Genomic DNA, 7,156 nt, shown 5'->3' with positions numbered 1-7,156 from the left:
CCTGGAGCGGGTGCAGGCGCTGGGCACCCTCTGCCTGCGGCCGGGGGATGCTCTCCGCAGGGTGGGGAGCGCCTTTCCCTCTCTGTGGGGTCCTGGGGGCTGCGAGGGGGTACGCCTTCATGCACCCACCCTGGCCACCAGGCTGAAACCTTTCACTTAGGTATTCTGCAAAAAAAAGTTTCCAGTTTTTTCTGTGCAAAATGGCAGTCCACTGGGAAACTCACTGCATTTTTTCATCTGGGAAAAACGTAGTAAGAGAAACATTTAATTCAGCTCGAGGTGGTTTTCCCCAGGCACCGCAGATGGCCCAGCAGCGCAGCTCTGCACGTGCAGTGCCGGCACCCCCCGACCCGCACGGTCCCGAGGGCCGTGACTAAGCACCGCAGGCGTCACAGACCCGCACAGCACTATATATAGACCCTGCATGCAGCCGGGGCCGTGCTGCCTGTGTAATTATCTCCCCTTCGTGTCCTGCTGATTGCAGGCACTAATGAGCTCAGCTGCAGAAGCCACTGCAATGGCCTGGGGCCAAGTGGCATGGGGCTGCCGGCTCAGCTTTTTGAAGGGTGCTGCCGCCAGGTCCGCTTTGGGCAGAAGCAGAGCTTGCTGTGCTTGGCTGGGATGGGCAGCCCTGCAGGCACCTCACAGCCGGTTCCTGCGCTTGGTGCCCAGCTGGCTGGCAGCTGCTGGGCCGTCCCATGCTTTTCCTTCGGTGGTAATTCCTGGAAGAATGGGGACTTTCCGTCCCTGTTCCTCCTCGCACTCCAACACCATCCTGCTGTGCAGCCCAACCTCGGGGAGATGCTGCTCCAGGTGCACAAGGTCAAACCTGGGCATCCCATCCTGGATCCCAGGCCAAACCTGAGCATCCCCTCCTGGTCCCCGTGGCACTAGCCCGGGTCCATCGCAACCAGCACTAGCAACCACTAGCACAAGCATGGTAAAAGGTGCTCAGAAAGCATTAAGCAGCACTGGTTTGCTGCTGGGCACCAGGGGTTTGCAGCAGTGACCCTGCAGCAGTGGCCTTGGGGCTGACCGGCAGCTCCTGGTCCCCAGGGGCTGGCACCATGTCCTCGGACCAGCACTGGTCCCCTGCCTAGCAGAGGGGATGTGCAGACTCCAGAGCCCGGTTTCAGGTTGGTTGCGGCCCCTCTGGAGACACGACGGGCGAAAGCAGCCTTGGGCGAGTGGCAGGTGGGGACAGACTGCTGTGACATATGGTGATTTGGGGAGCCGGGGACCGGCCCCGCCAGCGCGGGCTGGCTGCAGGGGATGGGGCCGAGCCCTGTGGGCCGTGGGCATTGCACCCACGGGAGAGCTGCAGTGGCCCTGGCCAGGGCCCGTGAAAGGGGCCGGCAGGTTTTAGACCAGGGTTACTCAGCTCAGCTCCTCTGTCACGCCTGTGGGCTTCCTGCTCCTTGTCTTCTCACCCGCTTGCTCACGGCGAAGTGCTGCTCGTGCCGAGAGCCCCAGGTTTTTCTGGGACAGAGAAGGAGACGGGAGAGCAGAGGGGTCTCCTTGGACTCTGTAGAAGATCAGGCTGTGGAAAGTATCTCTATAGCTTGAGCTCAAGGAGAAAATTCAATTTCTTTTCTTGTATCGTTCAGCATTCATGAGAAATTGCACGTAAAGCAAACAGTATCCCCTGTTTTCTGGCCAGTTTGCTTTCAGCCCCGCGCTTAAGCTGCATGGGATTTTTGCTCTCCTCTCCTGCGTTTCGTAACACTCTCCGTGTTTATTCTCTTACTCATTTGTACTTCTTTCCCATTTGAAACGATCAATTGTTGGTATAAACTCACCTAGGGAGCAATTACTGCAAGCCTAACCCAAACAGGCGCTGGGGGTGCTCCATTAAGCAATATAACCACCCTCCCCTCTCCGCTGCTCCCAGAGGGTACGATATTTACTTTTCAGGTCTCTGCTATTCATACCGAGCGCGCTCCAGTCAGCGTGCCAAGAATAACACGAACCATAACAACGGGCTTAAGCGCTAAGATGGAGTTCCTGACTTTGCAAAACAAAAAAAAAAGCCAACCTATTATTTTGCCTCCCCTAAGAAATGCCTGGCTGCAGCAGGGCACGCAGGCGCCCGAACCACCCCGCTGCCTTCAGCAGAGCTGTGGGTAGCATGAAATCTGCCCCAAGGGAACGCAGAAAGAGGCAAAAAAAGAGCAGTAAGCCTGGGATGCGGGTTGGCGACTGCCGGTTTTTCCTTTTAATGCAGATTTTTATTAGGTTACTGCATTGTTTTGTGAGCTTTTCCTCAAAAGCTTTGCAGAGCCAAGGAGGGACACGTTCCCTAGCACCTCACTTGTGAATATTTCAGCCAGGTTTTTATTAGCTCCATCTCTGACCATCATGACCCTCCGTGGCTTTAATTACTAATTGCTAAGAAACTGCTGCCAGGTCTTGTTAGCCTTTTCAGTGCCGTCAGGGTTCAGTTTGTGCAGTTCTCCTCTGGAAATTATTTATTCACTAACCAGCTGCTAATGGGGGGAGCACTTGGAGCAAATTACCTTACTGAGATATTTCACGGGAATTAGTTATATTGTACCTAAAGACTCAACATTAATTTAGGCAATTTGCCTGTCGGAAGAAAAAGCTGAAACAAAGCAGAGTCTGGAGCTGCCAGAATTAGCTGCGGGTTTGTCCCTGGCAGGAGGCTTTGGCATTGCCTACCTGGGGAAGGAGATGCTCAGATTTGCGGGGTGTTCCTGAGAGCCAGATGTGTTTTTCCTGGGGCAGATGTTGCTTGCACTACTGTTGTGGCAGGTAGGAAACCATGCCCTGGGGCTCCAGCTCCCCTCCGAACAGACGGGCACCTTCAAGGTCTTTCTCCCAGCTCGCTCCAGATGGATTTGGCACCCTGCAGCCCTGGCAGGGCGCTTGTCCCCAGTGCCAGCCTTTGCCAGCACAGCCCCAGTGCCAGCTTCTCCTCCCACTTGCACTTGGCCATCGTTTAGCAGCAATTTGTGATCCTGCTGGTGACAACCCTAAAGCCGTGCAAGCCGCAGGCTGCACGCAGAGCCCTGTTCATGCTGCATCTCCATTTATCGCCTACAGACCACTCACTCTTAAGTGCATTTTGTAGCTATTGAAAGGTTTGGGGCCTTTGTCATAACGCATCCCCTCCTTGGAGCTGGTCAGGGTAAATAGACCCTTTTAAGTAGTAATGACAGTCTCGGTTTAGGGAACAAAACACTTGCAGATGCCGTGTGGCACATGGGGCTCTAGGCAGCGTGTCAGAAAGAAAATTTTTTTTTTCTGCATGCTTTTTACTTTCAAACTCATCTTTTTTCTGTGCTGGAGGACTTGTCTGGCTACCTGGGGAACAGAGCAAAGACGTACCCTTCCAGCAAGATCTGCCATGCTCAAGAGAGAAGTTTTATACGGAGTGCTTAAAAACACCAGCAGCAGTAGGGAAAAAATGAACGGGCATGTGAGATTGAGCCCCTCAGCCGTGGAAGCAGGACACAGAGAGCTGGCCAGGTAAAGGATGCTCAGCTGAACTGACAGGCCCTATGGTCCTGCAGCAAAACCAGTCAAAAACCATTATCTGGAAAACGGGGGTGAATGGTGACATGGCAGAACCTGGCACTGATGCTGAGCTGTTCGGGAGGGGGAAACATAGAACTGATGTGAAAAGCTGCAGAAAATGTGGATGATATGGAGCAGATAGGTAATGAAATGGGAAGAAAATTCATTGTCGACAGATGCCGAGTAGTGCAGATGCAGAAGGGCATAACCTGAGGGCACAAGGAAGAGCCGTGGGAAGTGGGAAGGCAATCTGGGAAGCGGCGTAGGCAGCTCCTTGCAAATGTCCACTCAGTGGTCAAGGAGACAACTGTGTGGGAAGGAAAAATAAACAAATGGGAAAAACCTGACAGTGCTGCAGGGTTTGCTGCTGGCCGTGGCTGGGTGGGAGCTGGAGGGGAGGCTCGCAGACACCCACATGCATCGCCGGTCAATGAACACATCCCGGCTGTTAAATGGGAAAAACCTGACAGTGCTGCAGGGATTGCTGCTGGCCGCGGCTGGGTGGGAGCTGGAGGGAAGGCTCGCAGACACCCACATGCATCGCTGGTCAATGAACACATCCCGGCTGTCAGCATGTCCCCCAGTTCTCTGCTTTGCTGAAGCAAAGCACCCCAGCGCGGGGGGTACCGGCATGGTACTTCTCTCCACTTACTGCCCATGCCAAGCCGTGCCCTGGCAGGCTGATGGGGGGACCTGCTCCAGCAGCTGCCCCGTGGGTGCAGGGCAGGAAAGCCACTGCCTGCTCCACACCGGCGACGGGCTGCCTGGCCGAAGCCGCCGGTCTGTGCTCTGCCTGGCTGCGCTCTGCCTGGCTGCGCGTGTCCCTGCAGCCCGTGCTCACAGAGCCCCAGCTCCGGCCCTGAAAACACCCTCGGTCTCCACGCCGTTATCCCGCCGGAGCTGGCGCAGAGGCTGTTTTCTGCGCAGAGCGATGTGCATCAGCTGTGGGTGCCTCCTTGTGTCACACCAACCACGATCCCTTCTGCAGCAGTCATCAACTGATTCTGCCAGCGAGAAAATCTTCTTTCACGGGGGAAAGCTGTGGGCTTTCAGCACTGTCTCAGGGAAAAAATGACCAGGGTCACTCGTGATACATCTGCCAGTCCCCCCACAGGGACCCTGCTGGGTGCGGCAGAGCTGGGGTCGGGTCGGAGAGTGGCAGCGCACCCCTCCGGGGATTAAAGCAGCCTTCAGGTTATGGACAAGGATGGTGCAACTGAGGAGAATCAGCAACGTTCGCACCCTCTCCCAGGAATAAATGGAATTTTGCAATTATGTAGGATCTCTGCTCAGCAGTTTGGGAAACTCTTAGTGCCATAGAAAAGGCAGAGGTGTCCAGCAGCAATTTTTGTCCGGTAATTGGAAAAGATGTCCTGGCACTATAAACCACTGCACACAGCAGAAGTGAAAGAGCAGTGCCTGGAGTACAGCAGGGCTGGGGGCTATTCCAGTTAAATAAGAGGAATAAACTATAATCCCTATGCAGAAGGCGAGGAGAATGCTAGTCCTGAGCCAGTGTTCAAAGGAGGAGGCTGGCAACTCTGAGCTAGCAGCTTGACTTCCAGATTGGACAAAAGGATGGGAAAACTGGTGTAAGATTCACTGGGTAGTAAATTTTCCAGGTCAAAAAGGTTTGGCCTGGAGCAAGAAGATGGCGAGCGGGGCTTTGGACACCACATTTTTAGAAGATGCAGTAACTGATCTGGAAGAAAATAGCATACAGTGGAAGAGAAACTGGAGGCCAGCGTGCTGTGCCCATGCTGACACACCAGTGTTTTGCATTTTCAAAGCAGCAGACATTGCAAAAATAGGAAATACAAGAAGTCAGCGCTATTAAACCAAATGTAACGAAATATCCTATCATGAGTCATTTACTTGTAAACCTCAAAAATTTTTCAGCAGATGCCATTAAATTTCTTTTGCCAGTCATTGCTTCAGTGAAGTTTTTCCAGCAAAGAACGAGGATATAAAACACAGTGTTTCATCTTCTCCTTCCCTCAAGAGCTGTGTGTAATAGGTTGCATTATTGAATAATAATAATAGAGGAAGCATTTAAATAATGCTGGGCTGAGTAGGGAGTGCCAAGGCAGTCATACACTTGTCATAAAAACGGAGTACCAGGTTCTTAATGAATAAATGTGTCAGCTGAATTTGGGCAGGAGCATCGGCAGGCTGAGTGGGTGCCGGCAGCGTCACATACAGAGCCTGAAAATGACTCTGTGGGCTCCGGTACGAAATTACTGTTGTTTGCAATTCTGCAATTCCTCCTGCCCGCGGGTTTCTGCAGCCTGTGCTCAGCCAAGCCTCCCTGCGAAGGGACCATATTGTCCTGATTTTAGAGGGGAAAAAGAAGCAGAGGCTGAGAAACCGCTGTCTGAGATGGGGTTGGGAGGGAATGTCTAGATTTTCTGGCCATCCTTTCAGCTGCCGGTGCCAAATGTCCCGGACTAGAGGGGACAGGACGCTGACCTGGGAACCAGGTGTCCTGGGGTGATGTGGCTCCTTTTCCCTGTTTCATTTTCGTACCCCTCAGGGGAGTGATGCCCACCCTGCTCTGGCGGGATGGGCCGGCTCAGCAGGTACCCAGAGCACCGCGTGCGTGCTGGGAAGGAAGCGGTGCAGGGGGCTGGGGACGCGCCTGCACCAGGGCTGCAGCAGGGGTGCATGTGTGCGGCATGGGAGGGTGGCAGGGCATGCTTCTGGGGGGACCTCCTGCAATCAGAAGTCCTCCTGGGGAAGCAGAGGAGCTAGAAAGCGAAGTCCCTCTGTCCCCAAAGTCACATCTGGGACAGGACATGCAGTTTGAAGTGCCACTGCAATCAGCAGAGAAGGAATGCTGTGGGCGTACATGAATTATATATAATGGTCTCGGCTACATTTATCCTTCTCGAAATAACTTTGCTTTTTGTGGATCAGTTGTTTGAAAACCATGATTGATACTCTCCAAGCCCTTTATAGTTGCTTGTAGAATAGCGACCTACTGTAGTGCAAGAGCAGGCGTGGACCTGACCAAAGCTAAATCAGTGCTGAGGCCAGCAGCAGGGACTGGGCTGAAGATGAGGACGTTTTTGGCTGTCCCACACCTGCCCAGGGAAGGCGTTTGTCTGTAACCTGCAGGGAGGGCACCGGGACGTTAGCGATGTCCTGGGCATCCCGGCACCAGTGCTGCCCATCGCGTATGCATGCACTGGGCTCTCAGGGTTCCTCCTACGGACTGCCCGGGTTCAGACTGCTGTCAAATTTCAGCACAGTAAAACGCATGCTAGTTCCTCCAAATTCCAGGTGTGGGGAGCATGGGTGAACCCGTTCATTTTGTTTGCAGAAGCCGGAGACTTGGGCACTCCGCAGCGCCGTTACAGGAGGTCCCCTGGCAGAGTGGTGTGCCCTGCTGCTGTCTGGTTTTAGTGAAGAGCCAAGTTCATTTCCTTTTTACTAATTTCCCCCTCAGAGAACAGATGTCACAGTTTTTTGCATACAGAAGATCAAATGGTGTTATTTTTAACCAGGCCTCATAAAAAAACTGTATGGCGCATTGTGGAAGAAATTAAGAGTCACGTAAAGCCAAGGGAGAGTGAAGAGGCTCGGCTTGGCAGGGGAGGGGGCAGGCGCCTGCCCCAGG

This window comes from Fulmarus glacialis, unplaced genomic scaffold (assembly GCF_000690835.1).
Source record: "Fulmarus glacialis isolate BGI_N327 unplaced genomic scaffold, ASM69083v1 scaffold20999, whole genome shotgun sequence".
NCBI classification, from domain to species: Eukaryota; Metazoa; Chordata; class Aves; order Procellariiformes; family Procellariidae; genus Fulmarus; species Fulmarus glacialis.
Note: the sequence above shows the minus strand (reverse complement) of the source record.